This window comes from Pelobates fuscus, chromosome 9 (genome assembly GCF_036172605.1).
Source record: "Pelobates fuscus isolate aPelFus1 chromosome 9, aPelFus1.pri, whole genome shotgun sequence".
Taxonomy (NCBI): Eukaryota; Metazoa; Chordata; class Amphibia; order Anura; family Pelobatidae; genus Pelobates; species Pelobates fuscus.
In genome coordinates this window covers 116,361,496-116,375,643 of record NC_086325.1, presented here as the reverse complement: position 1 = coordinate 116,375,643, position 14,148 = coordinate 116,361,496, and positions in this window count along the sequence as shown.

Below are 14,148 nucleotides of genomic sequence, written 5' to 3'. Positions count from 1 at the left end.
CTATTCGAACAGGTGGGTGTCCCAGTCTCCTCCACCAAGACTGAAGGACCAGATACCTTCATCACATTCCTGGGTATCATACTAGACTCAGCCACCATGCAAGCTAGCCTGCCACGCCCAAGGTAGAAAACATTCTGATCAACATAATCTCTACATACAACTCGGTACTTGCAACCGCAAGAATTACAGTCTCTGCTTGGGTCACTGAATTTTGCCATTCGCATCATACCTCAAGGCCGGGCTTTCATCTCACAACTCCTTTACATGTTTCCCACTTTTAGACATGATGGACACAGGTCACCCCTGGATACCCAAGCCACGGCAGGTGTAATTATGTGGAGAAATTTTTTAACCACCTTGAATGGTAAAAGCATGTTCCTTCCAAAATTGTCTGACTCCTCACCTACCATTTGGTCAGACGCGGCGTCTACCACAGGTTTTGCAGCAATTTTTCAGGAACGAATGGCTTTGGGGCAGCTGGCCTTCAGAAGTTCAGGACCTGGAGGGTTTTTCCACTACCTCAGCTCTGTTTGAGATATATCCCATCGTGACGGTTGCCGTGGCATGGGTGCATTTATGGGCAGGTTCGTCTGTACGTTGCTACTCAGACAACCAAGTAACTTGTCACATTATAAACAAGGCCGATCCAAATCACTGACTATTATGAGATTCTTGAGGAAACTCACTTGGCTGGCTGCATGTCATAATTTTCTCTTGTTTTGTATTCATGTTCCAGGTGTATGTAACACTGCTGCTGACAATTTTGTCTCGCTTTAATTTCCAGGCTTTTCGTCAAATACTCCCGTCAGCCGCACTCACAGCCACGAACACCCCACTATTCCACCATCTAGTAATGGACTAGATGCTATTATGCAACATAGCAGAACATTGTCCCAATTAGCACTGTCTACTAATACCCGGGAAACTTACGATAGAGCTTTCATTTGATTTAAAGATTCCTTTCTGAACACAACATCTTACAACCTTTCATCGTGACATCCTGGTTGGGCTTTGCTTCTTTTTGCCACCTCAAACTCAAACTATCATACAACACAATCAAACCATATCTGACAGACATCCAACATCACATGCTAACTTTACAACCAGACAAATCAAGTGTCCTCCTACCAATTAAGAACATCCTTAGGGGTATTCAGAGATCCGAACCCCCACGTACGGCCCAGAGGCTACCCATAGATTTCCATATTTCTAAAGACTTATACAATTCACTAGATTTAAACCCTTTGCCAACAACACAAACCTCATTGTTAAAACCGCCATATACGTAGCCTTGTTTATGGTTTCTTGAGACCAAGAGAATTTACCGCCATCAGCACAACACAGTCCACTCACATCCTACTTCATTCACACTTAACAAAACACATGGACTATTATATCTTGACTCTGCCTCACTCCAAAACCAGTCAACATGCACTTTCAGTAGAGGTTAAGTACTATCCTACTCACAACAGGTGGAGCCCCGTCAAACTACTGGACTCATATACCCAGCATAACAACGAACCACCATCTCAACCACTTTCAGTCTACAAGGTTCGGTACTCACTACCACCACCTTTATGACACACGTCAGGTCTTTACTTACACAGCTGGGCCTCAAATCAGCTAACTATTCGGGCCACTCCTTCCGCATAGGAGCGGCCTCCACAGCATCCAGTGCAAACATTCCAGTTCATGTTATCAAGTCACTAGGGCGCTGGAAATCATCAGCTTACTCTAGATACATACCTAACCCGGTACAAGAAGTAAGAAATGCCTTTCAAGACATGTCTGGTTAAAGTATGTATATTGCTGGTATGTAATCAATTTGATTTTCTACTTTTGCCCTCTTTATTTACAGGCCTACCTCATCGTCGGTTCCGGCACACCACAACCGACTTGCTCTTTTAATACCATCCTACACTTATCAGTGTTTGTATCTTCTGTACTATCATGAGCCCTTAACACAAGTATTAAGGCCTTTTGGCCTGTAATTGTGGGAGGGGCGTATGACACACCTCTTCCCTACTTAAGGGACACCCCTTACCTGGCTCTATATCGTTCGAGGTCAGCGCTGCATCACCCTCCCACCCACTCCTCATTATTAACTCCTTTTCTCTTTACATTTCTTCTTGGTGGGCCCTCTTTATTTACAGGCCTACCTCATCGTCGGTTCCGGCACACCACAACCGACTTGCTCTTTTAATACCATCCTACACTTATCAGTGTTTGTATCTTCTGTACTATCATGAGCCCTTAACACAAATGTATATATATATATTTCCTGACCAATTATTCATGGCAGCATTTACTCATGGGTAGCTCCTCCCCTCACAGCAGAAAGGACAGGAAATAGAACTCTGAAACTGGTATATATAGATCCTCCCCCTACCCATCAGGCAGTCTTTTTCCTGTCCTTCACACGCAGTTTGGAAGGAGTCTGCTTATGCAGGCCAAGGTTTTCTTTTATGCTCACCAGGCTTTATTTTTTTTAGCCATGCCAGGGTTCAGCCTCTAAGCCCTGAAGACCCAGGAATACGCACTAAGATGAAAAGTTGCTACCCTGGGTACCCCCTTTAGTGACTGGGGTTCGGACCCAAACACTCCCTGAAGGGGATGAAAATGGTCCACTGCATGCCAGGGTTCAGCCTCTTATCCTTGAAGACCCAGCAACAGGCCAGCTTGGGTACCCCCTAAAGGGATGTATGTGATCTACTGTATACATGAAGCCCAGCAAACAGCATACCGGTAAGCGGTGCCAGCCTGGGTACATGCTTCATCATCCAGGGGTCTGTCCTATCTCTCTTGGAAGTGCTGACAGTTGTCCACTGCATATATTAGGCCCAGTTGAGTCTAAGCCTTTATCCCTGAAGACCCAGCAAACAGTACATGTGTAGGAGTTGCCAGCCTGGGTACCTCCTTCAGCAATCAGGAGTCTAACCTATAACTCTCCCTGAAGGGTTGACAGCGGTACACTGCATACATGAGGCCCAACAGAGTTGTGACTGCCGGGGTATACCTATTATTTGTGTTCCACCTTGTATGGTGATGATGAATGGCATATGGGGTACAGATGGAAGCCTATAGTTTAAACAGTTTAGGCTGTCAGTTGTTCAAATCCCCATTTTTGCCGCTGAAACACAGGCCTGCAACGGTTCAGGTGAGTGCATTAGTAGTTTAGATTAAAACTAGTATAGGCACCTGGGTCTCTGTTATTTCAGTCCCTCCCAGCTGCTTATTTTAGGCTTCCTTCCAACAAATAGGTCACATTTAGGAGATTTGTGTGGTGAGCATTTAGGTAAGTTTATATAAGGATGTTTGGTGCAGGTATATGTACCCAAAAGAGTGCTGATGATACAAGTATGCATTGGGCAAAGTAGTGCTGATAATGCAAAAAGAGTGCTGATAATACAAGGAGGCTTTGTGCAAAGGAGTGCTGATAATGCAATGAGACGCTATGAAAAAGAGTGCTAATAATGGATATCCTGGCTGTACAAAGTCTGCTGGAATTCCACAGCCTGGTGACAGAGGAATATACAAGGTAAAAGAACCTTCCTGGGTGTCTGTTTGAAGTACACATATGTATATGACAGGTTTTGAAAAACCTAGCTCCAAGACCACACACATTTGTTTCTATCAAGGTATGTGACATTGATTGCTGTTATCTGTGCATTATCACAAATAAGCAGGCTTTTGCAGACAGTGGAAGAATATGCTGCACAGGAGACCACCAGGCCTCAGTATCTGTACATTAACTGGTGGTGATACAGCATCGGTATGTTTCTACTATATGCTCTAATGTATGAACAGTGTGTGTCCGGTATGAGTTGCTATGAGGACACGGCCTCAGTATTTGTATCCACTATATGCTCTAGGTATGGGTTACTGTGGGGACATAGCCTCAGTGTATGTGTCCGCTATATGCTCTGTGTATGAGTTACTATGAGAACACAGCCTCAGTGTATGTGTCCGCTATATGCTCTGTGTATGAGTTACTATGAGAACACAGCCTCAGTGTATGTGTCCGCTATATGCTCTGTGTATGAGTTACTATGAGAACACAGCCTCAGTGTATGTGTCCGCTATATGCTCTGTGTATGAGTTACTATGAGAACACAGCCTCAGTGTATGTGTCCGCTATATGCTCTATGTATGAGTTACTATGAGAACACAGCCTCAGTGTATGTGTCCGCTATATGCTCTATGTATGAGTTACTATGAGAACACCGCCTCAGTGTATGTATCCACTATATGCTCTATGTATGAGTTACTATGAGAACACCGCCTCAGTGTATGTATCCACTATATGCTCTATGTATGAGTTACTATTGGAACACAGTGTGACGAAACCGACCTCGCCACGTGTCCTTGGAGGGGGCTGATTGCCCGCCTCTTGCCTTTGGACTATGGACCAGACTTTATAGGAATGTGATACCCCAGATAGCCATACCATGGAGCCTAATGGGTCTGGTATGCCTAATGCAACACACAGGGATGAGGGAGTCTGACTTAAAGTGAAGGGCTCAAAAACTGGATATAGACAGAAATCTCACCTAAAACTGTCTGAAATGCGAAGTATTGTAATTAACACTGTAAATCCCGTGTGATGGATCCAGGAGCTGGTTCACTTAAAAAAGGCTTTGTTGAAATTCAGGATGAAAACATGGAATTTGTATATATGGTGTGTATATCTTTAAATCTGTCTCAAACGAGATAAAATTAGGTGCACGCCAAATACTATACTTTTAGCAAACAGGAAATTAAAATCACCTTCCAGTATAGGAAACGGTTTCCTGTGATGTAATAAATCAGTGTGACACTGATGCGTGATGACACAATAATATATGGTGTGTGTGTCTTTAAATTTATGATCTTTAAATGGACAGAGTATATACCAAATGGTGTACTTAGAAGTACGGAGATATATTATTTATAAGGTGGAAATATAATGAAAATGACTGTATTTCATAAAAATGGTTAAAAATCAATAAAATCCAATTAATTCCAAATGGAGTTTTAAAAATGATTCAAAATTTATTAGAAAAAGGCGCCTATATCAGGGCTTTCAAAGTGGTAGAATATAAAACTGCATAAAAATGAATAAATATAAGTCAGGGACGTTATGCAAGATTGTTACCAGCACATCTGTGTAGGTTGTTCCGTTTTCGTAGTGAGGACCGGTTAGGATGGATGTGGATAGTTTGTTGCTCTTTCTGCCGGCTGTTTGTGAGGTTGGCGTGCGTCCCAGACCTCACTCTGGATGATGCACGCTGTTGGCCGGCGGGTCCCCAGATCTCGGAACACTCTACGTTTGATGGAAAAATACTGCAGCTGGATCCTTGGTCTGCGTCCGTACCCTGCTTACTTCTTTGTGGTCTGTGGTCTAACGCGTTTCGTGGGTGTCAGCCCCACTTCCTCAGAGACGTGATGAGGATTCTTCAGTACACCATGATTTTTATATAGTTCTAATTGGTGTTAATTACATTGATTATCACTTTACTTTGCCAATTATAACTTTGCATTTAAGCTAGTGTTTAGTAAACACACTGAAAAAACCTGAATTTGAAACATATGTTTGTGGTGTACATAGTTATTTCGGCTAATAAACAAATAATGGAAAACATTGGAGATAACATAAAAAATATCAGAAACATCGGAAATACATCAGGAATACATTAAAAGTACCTTAAAAGTGCATTGGAAATGCAATAGAAAAATGTAATGTCATGTAATAATAAAACATAAAAATGCAATGGGACCGCCAGCGACCGGGTAAGTTACTAAAAACCGGAGGGCGTACTATTACGTCCGGCGGCGTTTAGAGCCGCTTTTAAAAGGACGTAATAGTACGCCCTCCGGTCTTAAGGGGTTAAAAAATGTAAATAGAAAATCCACAGTAGGCAATAATTACTTACCCAGTATACTAGTGCATTAGTATTTGCTAGAATTGGGCAGTGCTACATTTCAGCGCAAAACTGACCTTAGATCATTCGTATATACTAAATCTACCAATGCCGTATATAGATTGGGGTTATATAATACTATCAACCTGCATACAGATTATATTAATCACATACATTGTGAGAGATTCTAACAGCACCTTATGCACAGATATATCAGTTACATATACTGAGTCTGTTTAAACAGAAATCATACATAGCCTACCTCTGCTATATACAGTGACCCTATGCCTGTACACATATTAAGATTATATGAATGAGCTAAATTGAGGCTGTGTTCTAACCGAACTTCATGCACATATTACACCACTCACATATACTGAGGTTGCGACTCACAACCGACATAGAACCAGTATTAGCTTGGATTCATATAGCGGATGTGCCTTATATCATTCACATATATTGTGTTTCCACTAATACATCAATCATATAGGGAACAGATACACTGAAGCAATGTCTCATATAGAGCATGTAGAGGACATATACTGAGGCTGTGTTTTCACAGCGACTCAGAGCATATAAAGAACACACACTGAGGCAGAGTCTTCAGATCAACTCATACACAGACAATATAGTGGATACATATACTGAGGCTGTGTCCTCACAGCAACTCACACAGAGCATCTTTATTGTAACTCACACAGAGCCTATAGAGGGTACATATACCGAGGCTGTGCTCGCACAGCAACTAACACAGAGCATATAGTGGATACATACACTGATGCCGTGCCTATACTGAGGCTGTGTACACACAGTAACTCATACATAGAGCATATAGTGGATACATATACTGAGGCTGTGTTCCAATAGTAACTCATACATAGAGCATATAGTGGATACATACACTGAGGCTGTGTTCTCATAGTAACTCATACATAGAGCATATAGTGGATACATATACTGAGGCTGTGTTCCAATAGTAACTCATACACTGAGGCTGTGTTCTCATAGTAATTCATACATAGAGCATATAGTGGATACATACACTGAGGCTGTGTTCTCATAGTAACTCATACATAGAGCATATAGTGGATACATATACTGAGGCTGTGTGTAACGGATCACCTGGCACCCCGACTTGGTACCTCCGTTCATGGATGCTCCTAGTGCTTCCTGAGGACTCCAAGCACTCTGGCAGACACCACAATCACCGAATCCGAGAAAACCTTTTAAATTCTCCCAAGCATATGAATGCTGTAGACCATTGAATAGGAACCATACGAATAGGCTTGTACTCCTAGCAGTCAACTGGAACAGCATGCAATAAATCCTTCCCCCCAATAATGAGACGACACATCACTTTGAGGGTAAAACAGAAACTCCGGACTGGCTCATCCAGCCTGGCTTTTATTTCCAACTCACACATACAGGCCACACCCAGGGGGAGGCATAAAAGAACCAATGACATAGATGTTACCTCCCACACATCCCCTCCCCTTAGTGTGACACATAATCCCATTATGCATACAGTGTAAAATATACTTTTACACAACTTTCATAACTTTAAAACCATACATCACATTCACATAAAAATACATATCCACTTAAAAATTCCATTCAGGGGAACAACATATTAAAAAATGGCATGAATCCGACCAGGGGTTCAAAAGTTACTAAAAGTATCTTTTGTTCCTTTCTGGCTGGCAGAAAAACATCCCCACAATGCACCCTGGTTTCCTCCCTTCTGCCCTGGAGTTAATTGGAGAAGTAATCCAATTACCCAGGACTAAAGGCAGACTCCATTAACCACATGGTTGCAAAACGACATAAAACACTTTAAAATACATAGTCACATTTACACATAACACACAGACATTTCACCTATCCCCAGATAGCTGGGATCTGCACGCACAAAACTACCGAATAGCGCGCAGATCCTACTCACACAGTACAATTGCCATGGAGCTAAAGTCTTTCCCATAGTCTTTCATTATATGAATAGGCTCCATGGTATGTATTGTAATTAACACTGTAAATCCCGTGTGATGGATCCAGGAGCTGGTTCACTTAAAAAAGGCTTTGTTGAAATTCAGGATGAAAACATGGAATTTGTATATATGGTGTGTATACCTTTAAATCTGTCTCAAACGAGATAAAATTAGGTGCACGCCAAATACTATACTTTTAGCAAACAGGAAATTAAAATCACCTTCCAGTATAGGAAACGGTTTCCTGTGATGTAATAAATCAGTGTGACACTGATGCGTGATGACACAATAATATATGGTGTGTGTCTTTAAATTTATGATCTTTAAATGGACAGAGTATATACCAAATGGTGTACTTAGAAGTACGGAGATATATTATTTATAAGGTGGAAATATAATGAAAATGACTGTATTTCATAAAAATGGTTAAAAATCAATAAAATCCAATTAATTCCAAATGGAGTTTTAAAAATGATTCAAAATTTATTAGAAAAAGGCGCCTATATCAGGGCTTTCAAAGTGGTAGAATATAAAACTGCATAAAAATGAATAAATATAAGTCAGGGACGTTATGCAAGATTGTTACCAGCACATCTGTGTAGGTTGTTCCGTTTTCGTAGTGAGGACCGGTTAGGATGGATGTGGATAGTTTGTTGCTCTTTCTGCCGGCTGTTTGTGAGGTTGGCGTGCGTCCCAGACCTCACTCTGGATGATGCACGCTGTTGGCCGGCGGGTCCCCAGATCTCGGAACACTCTACGTTTGATGGAAAAATACTGCAGCTGGATCCTTGGTCTGCGTCCGTACCCTGCTTACTTCTTTGTGGTCTGTGGTCTAACGCGTTTCGTGGGTGTCAGCCCCACTTCCTCAGAGACGTGATGAGGATTCTTCAGTACACCATGATTTTTATATAGTTCTAATTGGTGTTAATTACATTGATTATCACTTTACTTTGCCAATTATAACTTTGCATTTAAGCTAGTGTTTAGTAAACACACTGAAAAAACCTGAATTTGAAACATATGTTTGTGGTGTACATAGTTATTTCGGCTAATAAACAAATAATGGAAAACATTGGAGATAACATAAAAAATATCAGAAACATCGGAAATACATCAGGAATACATTAAAAGTACCTTAAAAGTGCATTGGAAATGCAATAGAAAAATGTAATGTCATGTAATAATAAATCATAAAAATGCAATACAATACAATAAAAATGCAATACAATACAATAAAAATGCATTGAAGATGTAATAAAAAGACTAAAAAGAGGAGCATATATATTTAAAGAGTATCTCTAGATGTTAATAACGGACCATATTGGGTATAATAAATAAATAAACGGATAAACACAGAATTGGAGAGAATTACACGATTGTGGTATGGAATTCATATATAATGAATAATAGACAATACATAATAAATGATGCATAAATGGATGAACAAATAGATGGAGATATACTTGTGGGAACAGAGTGCACTAAGTAAGTATGTGAACTGTATGAAATATGATACAGTTCTAGTGTCAAGAGTGATAGTGTACAATTTATTAAGGAAAGCATTCAATTGCTAGTTGTGACATACAGCTAGAGCTTAAACAAAGCTGTGGGATTAACAGTATATGGACTGTGTGAGATTGGAAATAGTTCTAGTGTCAGAAAGTGACAAAAAGTGATAGTGCGCAATTGTTTATAGGAGGAAAGAACTACATTCAATTACTAGTTGTAACATACAGCTAGAGGGAAAATGGAAAAACTCATGTATATATATATATATATATATATGAAACTGAAGATATAGTATACATATATAGTCAATATAATGTATCTAGATATAAATGAAAATAAATTAGTGTAAGGTTGAAATTATAATATATAGATTGTACCAATATGGTATCCTATCGGAGCCGTGCTTAATTCAAGACATAGTACATTAATAAGTGCTGGGTTTGTACTAGAGGGTCTGATGATGTTGAAAAAAGGAGAAGAGAAGAAATGTATAACTAATACCTGTGATGTGTATAAGTGCCTAAGTGACAATAATATTAATACTATTAATAAAAATAGATGATTGAATGGATATATATCTATGGATTGCTATCTAGATATTGAATAGAGGGATGTATACATAGAAGGGCGTGTATTTCTATGGATATATATATATATGAGTGTGAATATGCAGTACCATCTGCATCCCTTGGATGAGTAAGTGAAGAGGTGGACGATCAAAATAGTAAAAAATAAGTAAGTAAAAGGGAGGTAAAAAAGGGGGAGGTAAAAAAAGGGAGGTAAAAAATTGAGGTTAAAAGTACGCCATCTATGTGTCAGGAAACACATATCTATAGAAAAGCATTCAGTTCATAGTCTATGTTCAAGCCTTTAGGTGCTAAGGTCTCTAAGTTGAATATCCATTTGGCCTCGGTTTGGTCAAGATTTCTCTCCATGTCCCCACCCCTCCAATGTACATTTACTTTTTCAATGGGTAAGAATCTTAAACTCGTGGGATCTCCTCTGTGGAATTCTTGGAAGTGTTTGGAGAGATTGTGTGTCTGTAGTCCTCTCTTAATATTGCGTATATGTTCCGCTATTCTAGTCTTCAGGGATCTTTTTGTTCGTCCCACATATTGTTTGGGACAAGGGCATGTAATAAGATAGATGACTCCTACTGTGTCACAGCTCATGTTGGTGTGTAGGTTATGTTCTTCCAAGTTTGTTGTGGATTTGAATTTGGTCGTCTCCAGTTCTAAGGAGGGATTATTCCTGCATGCTATGCATTTGGTGCATCTTTTGAAGCCTCTGGTTTCTGTTCTGTCATGGGCATCATGAGAAGATTTTAAAGTAGGTGCTAGCATAAGTTGTAGGTTTGGTGCCTTTGTAAAGATAATTCGTGGTTTGGGATCAAGGATGTCGGTGAGTGTAGGATCACTCCTCAGTATGTTCCAATGTCTGTTTAAAATCTTCTCTATCGTACGAGATTGATGGTTGAACTTGGTTATAAAAGCAGGTGTCAGATGATGTGTGTCTGTAGTCTTCTCCTTGTTTTTTAAAGTGTCTTCTCTTGGAGTTGTTAAAGCTGTCTTTTTAGCGTCAGACAGTAGTGTTGTGGGATATCCTTTAGCCAAAAATCTCTGTTCCATTTCCTCCATTTGTTCTTCACATGTTTCCAGTTTGGAACAGTTTTTTCTGATTCTCCTGAACTGGTTGTGTGGGATATTTTTCAACCAGGTGTGTTTATGGTGACTGTTAAAAGGAATAAAACTATTACAGTCTACGGATTTCTTAAAAGTATATGGAATTCACATTCAACCACTCTCAACAACAGATTGAATTTCTAGATTTAAACATCTATATTGAAGAAGAAAGAATACACACTAATACTTTTAAGAAATCCGTAGACTGTAATAGTTTTATTCCTTTTAACAGTCACCATAAACACACCTGGTTGAAAAATATCCCACACAACCAGTTCAGGAGAATCAGAAAAAACTGTTCCAAACTGGAAACATGTGAAGAACAAATGGAGGAAATGGAACAGAGATTTTTGGCTAAAGGATATCCCACAACACTACTGTCTGACGCTAAAAAGACAGCTTTAACAACTCCAAGAGAAGACACTTTAAAAAACAAGGAGAAGACTACAGACACACATCATCTGACACCTGCTTTTATAACCAAGTTCAACCATCAATCTCGTACGATAGAGAAGATTTTAAACAGACATTGGAACATACTGAGGAGTGATCCTACACTCACCGACATCCTTGATCCCAAACCACGAATTATCTTTACAAAGGCACCAAACCTACAACTTATGCTAGCACCTACTTTAAAATCTTCTCATGATGCCCATGACAGAACAGAAACCAGAGGCTTCAAAAGATGCACCAAATGCATAGCATGCAGGAATAATCCCTCCTTAGAACTGGAGACGACCAAATTCAAATCCACAACAAACTTGGAAGAACATAATCTACACACCAACATGAGCTGTGACACAGTAGGAGTCATCTATCTTATTACATGCCCTTGTCCCAAACAATATGTGGGACGAACAAAAAGATCCCTGAAGACTAGAATAGCGGAACATATACGCAATATTAAGAGAGGACTACAGACACACAATCTCTCCAAACACTTCCAAGAATTCCACAGAGGAGATCCCACGAGTTTAAGATTCTTACCCATTGAAAAAGTAAATGTACATTGGAGGGGTGGGGACATGGAGAGAAATCTTGACCAAACCGAGGCCAAATGGATATTCAACTTAGAGACCTTAGCACCTAAAGGCTTGAACATAGACTATGAACTGAATGCTTTTCTATAGATATGTGTTTCCTGACACATAGATGGCGTACTTTTAACCTCAATTTTTACCTCCCTTTTTTACCTCCCCCTTTTTTACCTCCCTTTTACTTACTTATTTTTTACTATTTTGATCGTCCACCTCTTCACTTACTCATCCAAGGGATGCAGATGGTACTGCATATTCACACTCATATATATATATATATATATCCATAGAAATACACGCCCTTCTATGTATACATCCCTCTATTCAATATCTAGATAGCAATCCATAGATATATATCCATTCAATCATCTATTTTTATTAATAGTATTAATATTATTGTCACTTAGGCACTTATACACATCACAGGTATTAGTTATACATTTCTTCTCTTCTCCTTTTTTCAACATCATCAGACCCTCTAGTACAAACCCAGCACTTATTAATGTACTATGTCTTGAATTAAGCACGGCTCCGATAGGATACCATATTGGTACAATCTATATATTATAATTTCAACCTTACACTAATTTATTTTCATTTATATCTAGATACATTATATTGACTATATATGTATACTATATCTTCAGTTTCATATATATATATATATACACATGAGTTTTTCCATTTTCCCTCTAGCTGTATGTTACAACTAGTAATTGAATGTAGTTCTTTCCTCCTATAAACAATTGCGCACTATCACTTTTTGTCACTTTCTGACACTAGAACTATATCCAATCTCACACAGTCCATATACTGTTAATCCCACAGCTTTGTTTAAGCTCTAGCTGTATGTCACAACTAGCAATTGAATGCTTTCCTTAATAAATTGTACACTATCACTCTTGACACTAGAACTGTATCATATTTCATACAGTTCACATACTTACTTAGTGCACTCTGTTCCCACAAGTATATCTCCATCTATTTGTTCATCCATTTATGCATCATTTATTATGTATTGTCTATTATTCATTATATATGAATTCCATACCACAATCGTGTAATTCTCTCCAATTCTGTGTTTATCCGTTTATTTATTTATTATACCCAATATGGTCCGTTATTAACATCTAGAGATACTCTTTAAATATATATGCTCCTCTTTTTAGTCTTTTTATTACATCTTCAATGCATTTTTATTGTATTGTATTGCATTTTTATTGTATTGTATTGCATTTTTATGATTTATTATTACATGACATTACATTTTTCTATTGCATTTCCAATGCACTTTTAAGGTACTTTTAATGTATTCCTGATGTATTTCCGATGTTTCTGATATTTTTTATGTTATCTCCAATGTTTTCCATTATTTGTTTATTAGCCGAAATAACTATGTACACCACAAACATATGTTTCAAATTCAGGTTTTTTCAGTGTGTTTACTAAACACTAGCTTAAATGCAAAGTTATAATTGGCAAAGTAAAGTGATAATCAATGTAATTAACACCAATTAGAACTATATAAAAATCATGGTGTACTGAAGAATCCTCATCACGTCTCTGAGGAAGTGGGGCTGACACCCACGAAACGCGTTAGACCACAGACCACAAAGAAGTAAGCAGGGTACGGACGCAGACCAAGGATCCAGCTGCAGTATTTTTCCATCAAACGTAGAGTGTTCCGAGATCTGGGGACCCGCCGGCCAACAGCGTGCATCATCCAGAGTGAGGTCTGGGACGCACGCCAACCTCACAAACAGCCGGCAGAAAGAGCAACAAACTATCCACATCCATCCTAACCGGTCCTCACTACGAAAACGGAACAACCTACACAGATGTGCTGGTAACAATCTTGCATAACGTCCCTGACTTATATTTATTCATTTTTATGCAGTTTTATATTCTACCACTTTGAAAGCCCTGATATAGGCGCCTTTTTCTAATAAATTTTGAATCATTTTTAAAACTCCATTTGGAATTAATTGGATTTTATTGATTTTTAACCATTTTTATGAAATACAGTCATTTT